The 12,205-nt window shown below is 57.9% G+C and overlaps 1 long non-coding RNA gene across 1 annotated transcript; it reads right to left on the reverse strand.

Annotated features, from left to right (window-relative positions):
* Positions 1-6,549: 6,549 nt before the first annotated feature.
* Positions 6,550-7,756, reverse strand: LOC141374606 (uncharacterized). Its single transcript, XR_012381619.1, has 3 exons — positions 7,725-7,756; positions 7,416-7,484; positions 6,550-6,715 (listed from the first exon to the last, which is right to left on the reverse strand). It is a non-coding gene; the product is annotated as an uncharacterized lncRNA (long non-coding RNA).
* Positions 7,757-12,205: the final 4,449 nt, after the last annotated feature.

Here is a 12,205-nt window from a genome sequence, read left to right on the forward strand (position 1 = left end):
AACTCGCCATTCTGTCCATCGAAAGGGTCAGGTACATTCAGAAAAGACCTGTAACAGTTTTATTTAAAAATGTCGATATTAGGGGCGCCCGGGTAGCTCAGTGGGTTAAGCCTCTGCTTTTGGCTCAGGTCATGATCTCAGGGGCCTGTGATCAGGCTCCCCGCTCAGCGGAGAGTCTGCTTCTCCCTCTGCCTCTCCATCCCCCTGTTTCTGCTCCCTGTCTCTCAGATCAATAAATAAAATCTTTTAAAAAATAATAAAAATGTCGATATTTACAACATGCTAGAAATCATTTTTTTTTTACCATTTAAACATGATGGAAACCTTTAGAGAAGGAGGGTGTTGAGGCAAAATTCTCTAAGTTGAAAAGATGCAAAATTTTGCATCCCACTGCTCAACCTCTTGATGAACAGGATGCAAACCCCTTCTCAGTTCTGCCTGGGCCCCCTCGCTTTCCGTGCCTATTGTCTTTTCCTGTGGTCTCTCTCCTAGGCTTCCCTTCCCTTTTCTCAGTCATGCTATCATTTGTGTTTCTTTGAAACTCGCTGATTGAACACCCTCAGTTTCGACTGTAATATGCATCTTTCTCCTCCTCTTACATGATAGATCCTCCCTGATCAATAATTTTTATTCTTATTGCTTCCAAATCTTTTTGTTACCACGAGATGATCATTTTAGAAAACACTATCTCTCTGACGAAGAGACATTTACTGGAGTCATGTGGTTCTCTTCAGTGTTCCTTCTGTTTATTTTCTTTTGTTATGATAAACCAAAATTAGATTTAATAAAGTATATTTAAAATATTCAATCAGATCCCTTTATAGCAATCCTTCTATCAATTTATCTCTCTAAACCTCTTATCCGCATCAACACAAAAAGAGGTTTCTGGAAATGGTGGTTATTCATTAATTACAGCTATTTCTGATAGGGAGATTTATTCTTATTTTGTTGTGCTTTTTCCTTTTTCCTTTGTGCTCTCTGCCTCGCTTGAATTCTCTAAAACCAGCAGGTAGCCTTTATACAAATGCAAAACATGAAGAGCATGAAAGAAAAGTAGGGACACCAGGAGGAAACTTATCAATGATACAAAGTTTGTGGCTGCAGTATTTCACCCAACAAATTTTAAAGTCAAAAGTCTGTTGGACATAGGTAATTTCATGTGGTTCAATGTATTACAATGACTTTTATCATGTTTGAGGCAAGTGTGATCAGACTCATTTTACAGGCAAGACCACTGAGGCTCAGAGAAGGTGAGTGGCCTGCCCAAGACCCCACCACTAGAAACTAGAGGAGCAGAGATGAAAATCGGTCCTGCTGGCTATGGAGGGCCACGCCCTTGACCGCAGCCCAGCCTTGCCTCCAGAGTCCACAGGTGCCTCCCGAATATGCTGACCTGCCAGGGTTTGCCCAGGGTTCAACACAAAGGTGGAAGGCTCTTCTTGAAGGGGTGGAGGGTTTGCCTCCCCCTACAGGAAGGGACGCCTGGCTGTGCTGGGGGGGGGCAGGAGCAGCTGTGATGACACCGGGGGGGGGGAGGGGGGGGGGGGTCTGGGAATGGCAGACAAAGCAGCCGGCAGAGACCAGGGGCCAGGAGGACTTGGAGCATGGAGGAAGAGAACTGAAGGCCGTGGATGCCTGCCACCAAGGTCCTTCCAGCAGCCACCTTGCATCCCCAGGGCCCCTAAGGTCTGGAAGGCCCTGTCAGGGGGGTCTTAGCCACTCTCCTCTTTCTGAGTCTAGCTGCCAGGTGAGGGCTCGGAGGGGAGCACGCAAACACCAGGGACCCTCCGCACCCAGGCCCCCTTGCACGGAGCCCCAGGCCCCATCCCTGGGGTTCAGCGGAAGCTGCCAGCCAGGGACCAGAGGCTGGGGAGGGGGGAAGGGGCCTGTGGAGGGGGGAGCCAATAAATCTCCTGAGGAAATTATGGAGGTAAGGCGTAAACAAGGCGCTTTGCCTGCTGCAGCCGCCCCCTCTCCTGAACACACACACACACACACACACACACACACACACACACACACACGCTAAAGCGCAGCCCATTTGCAGGGTAATGGCTTTGCGACAGCAAGAATTAGCAGCATTAGAGGCAGCCAGGCCTGGTGGGGTGGGGCAGGCAGGAGCCAGGGTGGGCCTCAGGGATACCAAAGGGAGGAAGCAGGTGCCCAGCCGCAGGGGTGGGAGGGCAGGGGTGGGGGCTGCAAAGGGCTTGGTGAAGGCCAGGGCCAGGTGGACGGCCCCTACGTCTGCTGCCCATGGTCCTTTCCTTTCTGCTTCCAAGGCTGGTAAGTGGACAGACAAGCAGGGGCACTAACTCAGCACCTGAAATCATGACCAAGCAGCCCCCTGCCCCTGTTCCGGCCTCGGCCTCGGGGCTACTCAGCCCCAGACTCCTGTCTCCTGCTGACAACCTACAGAAAGAGGCCAAGAGTGGCCAAAGGGAACCCCAGGAGGGAGGACGCGTGATGTAGGAGTGACGACAGGGGTGGCAGGCTTGGTGTTCGCTGGTCGGTTCCCTCTGTGATTGTCGTAGGAAGTGGGGCTAGGTGGCCCAGCGGTGCCAGGGAGGAGGGGGTTTCAGGAGGGAGGACCCTTCCCTTCCCCAGATCAGGAACCTGAAAAGAGCTACCACCTGGGTTCTAAGAGAAGGCCTCCGAATGCCTGTTTCAGGGTGAGGATATTGGGGGCTAATCTCCTGTCCCCCTTTAGCCAGCTGGCCTTGGTGGGGGCAGCAAAGCCCCAGGAAAGAAAGTGGGGCAAGCTGACTCTTCCAGGCTGCTTGGGATCCTGAGGTCATGGCGATGGGGGGGGGGGTGGGCTGGTCCTTGGGTCCCTCAAGTCCCAGCCCAGGGCTCAACCCAGCCTGCGGTCCGACGTGGGGGTGTTGGTGACCCCGCCTGCCAGCCTGACAATGAAGCCAGGGCTCCGTGAGTCTGGTGGCAGCAGAGCATCCTGCCCACCTGCGGGCACACCCAGATTGCATTTGCTGAAATAAATTGCTGGAGAAAATAAATCCTGCACACATGATTAATGGGAGGCAGGGAGGCAGGCAGCCGCCGCCAAGAGCCGCTGGGGAACAGAGTGACAGTCGGGCACAAAGCCAGCGCAGCCGTGGGGCCTCAGAGCAGGGGCTCTGGTGGCTGCACAGTCACGGGGGTCATCGTAGCCCTGGCACTGCCCCCGAACAGGGGGTCTGAGCCTGCAGGAGGACGAGGCCCCCAGGGGCTCAGGCCAGGCCCCGGCATTGCTCTCTGTCATTGCAGGTGGTGTGGAGGGGGCTGATCCTGAGCTTGGAGCTACCCTGACCTCGGTCCGACTGCTCCTGGCCACTGGGGGTCCCCAGGGACCAGAGTAGGGGAAAAGCAAAGCTAGGGTCTCCGGAGGAGGGACAAGGGCTGAGGAGAAGGGACTTCCCTACCGGCCAGTTGGGAGTTCTGGAGCAAATCACTTTCCGTCTGGGCCTCAGTCTCCTGGTCTGCTCAATGGACCTAGTACCTGTGCCTCCAGGGGGCCGTCCCGGCCAACAGAAGGGTATGCAGCATCATCTCTGATGGGCACACATTGTGCTGGGGACTGGGGTACAGTCTCTGCCGGCAGGGAGCTTAGAGGCAAACATTGAAAATCATCATCATCATAATGACATAATATGGAAGTCATTTCAAACGCACAAGGTGCTGTGAAAGGAGAAGGCCTGAGTACGCAGGGTGGGGGTGGGGAATAGGGTTACGGTCTGGAGGTCAAGGTAGGCTTCCTGGGAGCACTGAACACAAGAGACTTTGTGGCACAAATGCAAAAGTTTGGCAGTACGCTCTCTTGGCGAAGCTGCTGGGAAACAGTCTTGTCCCTGCCTGGGGAGGGCCGGATGGGACAAGCTCCAGGTAGGGCAGCAGGAAGTACCTGCTCAAACCCCTACCTGAATTACAGACGCTCTTATTCCGTAACTAGCTCTTCGCCGAGGGCATTTTATCCCACAGACATGTGCAAAAGCACATTTATGTAATGATGGATGTACGCAGATGTTCACTGCATGGTTGTTAGTGAGAGCAAAAAAGTAACAACCCAGGGCGCCTGGGTGGCTCAGTCGGTTGGGCGTCTGCCTTTGACGCAGGTGATGATCTCTGAGTCCTGGGATGGAGTCCTACATGGGGCTTTCTGCTCACCCGGGAGCCCGCTTCTTCCTCTGCCCCTCCCCCTGCTTGTGCGCGCGCGCTCTCTCTCTGACAAATAAATAAATAAATCTTTAAAAAAAAGTAACAACCCAGGTACTCATTGGAAAAGGACAGCGTCAGCACCACACAGTGGAATATTATGCAGCTATAAAAAGGGACAAGGAATCTATCGTTAGGGAAAGAATGTCAAGATAGATTTAGTGAAAAAGATACCCAGAACAGTGTACACGGTATGCTTCCTTTTGTATAAGAAAGGAGGAAAATGAGAACATAGATTTTTATTTTCCTCAGAAGACCACACAAGAAATTATAAAAGTAGCCACCGGGGTTATGTGGGAGGAGACCAGGTGCATGGGGACGGCGTGGCAGGGAGGCTTTTTACTTCGTATTGCTTCGATTTTTGAAGCTACTGGATGTATTATCTACTGCAAAAAATGTATTTTTAAAATAGTATTTTAAGGACTTTGTTTCTTCCTGGAGGGCATCGCAGTATCTCGAGACGCCGGAGGAGGGAGCTAGTTGGTTTTCCTGGGTCGGGCCCGCCCTCAAGCTGGGACGGCCCGCGACGGAGTCAGTACCGGAGCGCTGGCCTATTCTGAACGAACCAGGTTTGGCAACGGTTCGTTCGCACAACCAGCCTTCAGGGGATCTGAGGCTCAGCACGTGGGGCCCCCACAGGCCGGGACTCTCGGCCCGGTGCTCGCAGGACGGCCCGGGACTCCGCGGGCGGGGTCTGGAAGAGTGACCGGAGCAGGGGACCGCGGACGGAGCGGGGGCAGCACCGGGAAGTGTCTGGCGGGACACCCGGCCCCCCGATGGGGCTTCAGGAGACAGGGCGCACGGCTTTGCGAGGACCCGCGGGCTCCGGGGCGGCCCGCCCGGCTCTAGGCGGCGCGCTCCCCCGACCCCAGCCCGGGAGGAAGCCCCTCCTCCGGACGGGATCGGGCCCGGCGCCCCGGGCTCAGGAGGGCCGAGCGGGTGCGGGGCGCCTCCTGGTGGCGCTCCGTGAGAGCCGCAGGCCTCGAAGGACAGAGAAGCCCGGGACCAGGTTCCAGCACCCCAGGGAGGCGTGGGGGGCTAAGGAAAACCAAGGCGTCGCACAGCTGGGACAAGGGATTCGAACGCAGGCTTCAGGGAGAGATCTTCGGGCAACCGAAGGAAGATCTCCGTGACTGCGGCTGTCCCCAGTAGACCCCCAGCCGATGGGCCGATGGACTGTGGGAGCTGGTTTTGGAAGCACTGACCCATAGCCACGGCCTCCCTCCCGCCGCACCTCCCCCCCCGCCCTCTCTCAGGCCTACCCATCAGAAGGGCACAGCTGCTCTGCCTGGCGTTCTTCTGGGGAGCAGGGAGGCGAACCTCCTGCGTCTTCTGCCCTTCCATGATCTCTCTGCCTTGCCCCCCACCCCTTTTCCCAAGGCAGCACCTCTCTGTTTCCTGAATCACCCTCCCTGCTCAAGCCATAGCCCTGGGCAGCTCTGCCCACCTGTGTAATCCCTCGGGAGCATAATGGAGGATGAGCTGCATAATTTGCTGGGCCCCTTGTTTAACAATTATTAAGAATTTCAAAATGGTGATGCCAGAGCACTGAACCAATGGGGCATCTGAGTGCAGCCTCTGTGAAGCTGAGTGGGACTGGAAGCCAGGGCTGCTGGTGAAGGTGGTGTTGTAAGGGCGGGGTGCAGAGGGGCTTCCTACCTCTAATCCCTGGCACACGGGCTCCTAGGCCTGGGCTTGGTGGCTCCTCCTCACCTCATCCTTGTGTCTGAACACCTCCCAGATCTTCCCCGCTCCCCACCCATGTGCACACACATACATGCACACTGGGTCAGGGAGGTCCTCAGAGCAGAAGGCTGACCCATCTGAACCAGGCTGCTGTGGGCTTTATTAAAGTGCTTATGTGCACTAGCCCCACTAAGCCCAAGGTATACCCATTTTGCAGATGAACAAACTGAGACATAGGTTGATGGCTTACAAAGTCGAGTCAGAATCCCCAGGTCTGGGCATGGAGCACTGGGGAGACCCCTCTGAGGAATTAAAGGGGGTGTAGGGACTTGCCCTAGGTATCGTCTTGCTTGCACAGTCCTGGCTTGGGGGAAATAAAACAACAGTCATCTGTGAAGTTTGACGAACCATTAGCATGTGCCAGGTTCCGTTCTAGGCATCCTACAGGTCCTGACTCAGGGATCCCTCACAGAGCTTCCTGCAGAGGGGGCCATAATCACCCCCACTTTACAGACAGGGACTGTGTGAGCCACAGTCGGGTCACACACCCTGCTGGGGGTCACACAACAGAAAGGGTAGAGGCAGGATTTGAATCCAGGCAGGCAAGGTCTCCTGTCTGGGCCGGTACACGGCACACCTCTGAGGGTGCCAGGTGAGGCTGAACGTGACAGAGGGACAGGCTGCCCCATGGTCTCTCTGGGGTCCATCTCTGCCCCGTTGTGCTCTTTCTCGGTCCCTCAGCTCTGAGGTCAGCTCTGGACCTGGCTCCATCTTCTCCTCCAGGGGTCCCCGAAATCCCAAGCCCTGCGTCATTGGACCCACGCTGTGGGGAATGTGGGGTTTGACGAGGGAGGGGCTCCTCAAGCAGTGCCGGGGCTTGGAGGTGGAACCCTGGGGTCTGGTCCCCTCTCCCCCAAGAAGCAGGTTGCCCGGGGATGGGGTGCTATCCACGTGGCCAGAGCCCCTGCCCCTCAGCCTGAGCCAGTTCCGACAGGGCCTCTATTCACCCCCGCCCCCGGCCACGTCGCCATCTCCCACCAGCGCCTTCCCAGCCCAGGAGGCTCAGGATCAAGTAGAAGGATCTTAAAGACTTGAAGCCATATGGCACCCTTGCCCCGTATGAGTCAGACATCTCACCTCTCTGTCTGCCCTCCCCGAGTCCTTGTCTGTCTGTCTATCCTTGCCCCCCTCTGTCCCTCAGTGAGTCTGGGTCTCTCTCTATCACAGTCTCTAACACCCCAGCCCCTGTCTCTCTGACTCCCTCCTCCTCCCCCGCCTCTTCTGTCTCTGCTGTGTATCTGTGTCTCTCGTTCTTTCTCTGTGTGCCCCCACCCCCACTTCCCAAATCCTCTCTGGAACCACCCCCAGCAGCCCCCAGGCTTCCCAGGGCTCCGTTCTCAGGAATCCTCCTCCCCTCACCAAGCTCTCTTCCCAACCGTGTTGGGGCGGCGGGGGGGGGGCGGGGGTAGGAGCACATTTCTGCTCGGCCAGGCCTAATATCTTAATGCAAGGCCATTACTCACCCGGAGTCCAGGCAGGGCAGGCCTCTCCCCTCCTCGTTTGTCATCCAGAGTGAAGCCTCTGCGTTGTTCCTCGGGGATCAGATTAAGGCACTGACAGTCAGGATGAACAAATTTAGCTGCCGGTGCCGCCTCCTGACTCCCTCCCACCCCAGCCTCCCGGACAGGTCCCTGAACTTTGAGTAGGGGAGGTCTGGGGCCCCCAGAGAGTCCTGTTTCTCGCTTCTGCTCCTCAGAGTGCTTGGCAAGGGAGAAGAGGTTTTAGTAGGAGCTTTTCTCCTGAGAAAGGAAGAGAAAAAAAAAGGCTTTTACCTGGATTCACTCCTGTAATCCTTACAACAACCCTGTGTGAGGTAGGTACAATTATTATCCCCATTTTACAGAGACTCAGAGAGGCTAAGTGACTTGCCCAATGCCACACAGCCAGTGAAGTCTGTCAGTCATGGTGCTTTGTATTTTTGTTAATGTTCTCAACACAGTGTCTGTGGGAAAGGGACTAATGTCATCCCCCCTGTGTCCAGGTCTAGAGCACGTGGGCACGGCTCTGTTGCCCACCATGGTCCTGCCCTCCCTCCCTCTGGTCTCCCAGGGACAGGCTCAGCTCTGCACTGCTGTCTGCAGAGCAGGTCTGACTGTAGCCATGTGGGGGAAGCAAGAGTGGGAGGCTCCCTGGCCTGGCCTGTCTGCCCCTCAGTTCCATCTCTGGGACCCTGATCCTCCACCAGGGCTCTGGGTTTGCAGGGGCAGCGTCGAGGAGAGAGTCACCCGTTGTCATCACACCAATCTCTCTCAGGCCTCGTCATGAGCACCTTGCTGCCTGGAAGCCAGACTCCAGAGCTGAAAGCCAAGAGCTGCCTTCAGGGGAGGGGCAGGGAAGGGGCTGTGGAGCCCACCTGGAACCTTCCCACTGCTGCCTGAACACCAACTCTTTCCACTTTCCACATCTGCCAGGTTCCCATAGTAACCACTGGCTTGTTGTCTCCTAGCAACTGAGTGGTCCTCAGAGGGGGAGGCAGAGCAGTGGAGAGTGGCTGACATTTGAGGCCAGAGAACTCAGGTTCACATTTTGGCTCTGTGATGTCAGAGCTATGAGGTCTTTGGCAAGTTGCTTAAACTCTCTGAGACTTCGCTTTCCCTTCTGTGAAATGGAGGTGATACTGCTCAGGGATGAAGCATTAGGGACAAAGCTGACAATCCGCGAAAACCAAAGGGTTATGCAAAGGTGTGGAATTAATGAGAGAGGGCCAGTGGGGCACTGTTGGGCCTGGGTGCGAGCCGAGGGAGGCGAAGCCTGGGTCCTGGTGGGCCTGCGCCTCTGCATCATGAAGGACCCCCCCTTGCCCGGCTGGCACCCCCACCCAGACTCCTTGGCCCTAGAGATCACCACAGGTCTCGGTGTGGTGTCCCCAGAGACTCCGGGAGAAACCACACCCTGGTGATAGTCCCGCCTTGTCCCCTTATCAACTCCGAGGCGCTGGCTGCCAGAGTCGGATATGTTCTATGCCCTTGACACCTCACCTACAGCTTCATTTTACCCCCCGTCCCGGGCTAGGTTCGTTTGTTATTGTGGGGTGTCAGTTGTGGAACCGGGGGCTCAGAGAGGTTACGTTCTGTGCTCACTTTGGGCTCACGACAGGCAGGGCTGGGACTGGAGCCCCGACTCTGAGAGCCAGATTCTGGACACCTCTTCCTTTCTGTCTCGCGTGTCCAGGAAGGAACTAGTGTGAGAGGGAGGGGGGTGCGCGGGGAGGGAGGGAGACCCCGGGACAGGCCCGAGGCACCTGAGGTCGGGGACACGGGGCCCGGGGACACGATGGAAATCCTCCGGGCGCTTAACCGGCGCGGACAAACTGCCCGGCGGCTGCTCGTCCCGAGCCGCCCCCAAATGCGCTCTCGGGAGGGCGGGGTGACGGGGGCCGCCGCGCCGGGCTCGGGAATCGGCCGCGTTTCTCGGTACCCGCGGGCGGAGGCGAGGGTCGAAGGGAGGGGTCAAGCCCGAGAGGCGGGTGCGAGGAGAAGGGGAGCCTGCGGCCCGAGTGTCCTGGGCCGGGGGCGGCCTTCGGGAGCGAGAGAGACCCCTCTGCCCCGTGCCCAGAGGCCCGGGCCCCACCCAGCCTGTCAGCTCCGCCGGCTGGCGCCAGGCCCTCGGTCCCTGTCCTCTCCGGGTTGGGGCAGAGGCTGAGCCGGACCTCGACCAATAGTCCCGTCGGAGCTCCAGATCCCCGCCGCAGGCTGGGGAGGCCCCCTCCCCCACGCCGCCCTCCAAGCTGAGCCTTCCCCGCCGCCCCGCCCCGCTCCCCAGCTCAGCCCCAGGGCCGAGGTCGCCGCGGCAGCTCGGGCCGCTTGATTCAATTAACTAATTCCCGACAAGACAGATGTGCAATTCCCCGCCGCCTGCCGTTGGGGGGAGATGGAGCTCCCCGCGGGCGGGGGCGGGGCGATGACGTCACGCCCTGCTGCTGACGTCATGGGCTCCCAGCCAGGAGTCCCGCAGCGACCCGGCCCTCCCCCGGCCTCTGCAGTGAGCGCTTGCTTGCGCGTGTGGTGTGCACACCTGTATCTCCATGCGCCACCCCTCAGGGGGACGCCCCGGGGCTCAGAGGTCTCCACGGGGTCCATGGTTTCGTCCAACTAGGCTGACTCCTAAGGGTGCGACGCCCTCCCACCCCGCCCTTCTCCTCTTTGCCCTCTGAATTGGCCACCCTCCCCTGGCCCTGTCCCCATGTCTCTTACCTTGGTGGAGCTTTCTGGTGAGTGCGTGCACAGTGAGGTCCACGCGTGTGCATGCACACCCAGGCATGCACACCCGAGTGCACACCGAGCCTACCTGGACACACACAGCATGCTTCCGGACAGGCACACAGTAATACCCAAGTGCACACGCAGAGACACGGGGAGCCACACATGCCCACACATGCCCACACATGTGCCCACACATGCACGCCCTGCAGGCCCCCCAGTCCCTTAGCCCCTGGCCTCTGCCCCTACTCAGGCTCTTGGGCCTCCTGCGGGGGTTGAGGAAGGGGCAGCAGAGGGGGAAGGGAGGCCTTGTCAAGGACACCAGCAAGGAAAGGGAAAAAAAAAAATGAAGTGGAAGAAATAAAATCAAAAGGCTTTTAAGGCTGCTCTCCCCAAGTAGTTGATGTCTTGGCTGCGACTGCCGGCAATGAAATATTGTGCTCTATGATCGCTTAATGCACAGAGCCCAGCAACCCTCCGCCTGCTCAGAGGCAGTCCCCTCCCCTGCCCCTCCACTCCCCTCCGGTCTTGATCCTCCCTGGCAGATCTGCCTCCCTGTTCCCAAAGGGCCCAGAGTGTGTGGTGGAGGGGACAGCTGCTGCTCGCTTCCAGCCTGGCATTGACCCCAGGAGGGGCTCCAGAAGCCACAGCTGGTATGGGGACCTGAGCCCACCACCTGGGCAGGAGGGGGAGCTCAGCTCTGGGCTGGGACTCCTGCCCATGCCTGGCAGTTGTGGTGCTCAGGGCTTTCCCTGCTGAGAGGCTGGGTCTGGGGGCCTTGAAGCTGAGGCACCCTCAGCCAGGAGGGGAAGGTCATAGGATCCATGTGTGTCTCATAGGGATCTTTATCAGCCTGGAGAGGCTGAGACTCTTGGAGACTCTGTGTGTGTGTGTGTGTGTGTGTGTGTGTGTGTGTGTGTGTTGGGGGTGGGTGGATGGGGGGTGGAAAGGTGTCCTGGCCTAATTCTCAGCATTTAGCTAAAAGCTGATCCCAGTCATGGTTAAAAGCCCTGGCTTTCAGCCTCAGCTCACATTCAGCTCCATCACTTCCTGGCTCTGTGACCTTGGGCAAGCTCTGAGCCTGAGTTCCACACCGGGAATGATGGAGGGAATCATAGAGCTGGCCTCATAGGGTTATTGGAGGATTAAAAGAAAATATATGCAAAGTGCTTAGCACGGGGCCTGCGCAGGGGCAGGAGGGGAAGAGGGCCATAGCGGGGCTAATTACATAACTGCCCACTGGCTCCACCCCACTGGCCCGGGACTTGGAGGGGCCCGGCTGGGAGCAGCCTCAGTGGTCCCTTCCCCTGCCCAAGCTCTCTCCTCCCTGACCCTCGCTTCTACACCCCACCCCGCCCCCAGGCAACTGTTCACTCTCAGTGCCTTTCTGTCAGGGCTGCCAAATTGGCCAAATCTCCGTAATGCTAAAAAATTGGCCCATTAGCCGGCAGGGAACATTGACAGGAGGGGGGAGCAGTGTGCATTGCTGCTACAGATATGCCAAGGGGCCAGAGGGAGGGGGCTGCAGGGCTCCCCAGGCAAACCAGCAATACCCAGGGAACGGTCCATTGCCAGGTGTGTGTGTGTGTGTGTGTGTGTGTGTGTGTCTGGGGCCCCACTCTGTGCCAGAGAGTGGGGGCTTGCACGCCATCACTTCATATAAACACCCCACAACGGCACTGAGAGCTGGGCCCTGTCATTATTCCCAGGTGGGACAGATGAACAAGATGAGACTCAGAGACAAAAGGGCTGGAGCAAGGTTGCTCAGGAGAGGACTTCGCCCCGGTCTGAAATTCCACTGGCCTCCAAGCAGACCCCTTCCCGGGTGTCCCAGTGACCCCCAAATACCCCAGAGGCCTTGCTCCTGAAGTGTCTGCCCTCTGTCCCACCTCCTGGTTCTGCCCCCCTCGGGGTGTCCCACTGCGCTGGGCTAGCTGGCCAGGAAGTTGATCTTGTCGGGGATCAGCTACGCCCAGCTGCTCCATGGTGGAGAGAAATGAAGTGTGTGGAGGGGGTCACCAGGTGCCTGAAGGAGGATGGGGGAGGGAGGCTTG

This window comes from Callorhinus ursinus, unplaced genomic scaffold (genome assembly GCF_003265705.2).
Source record: "Callorhinus ursinus isolate GAN/ISIS: 27379988/994484 unplaced genomic scaffold, GSC_fseal_2.0 scaffold2, whole genome shotgun sequence".
Taxonomy (NCBI): domain Eukaryota; kingdom Metazoa; phylum Chordata; class Mammalia; order Carnivora; family Otariidae; genus Callorhinus; species Callorhinus ursinus.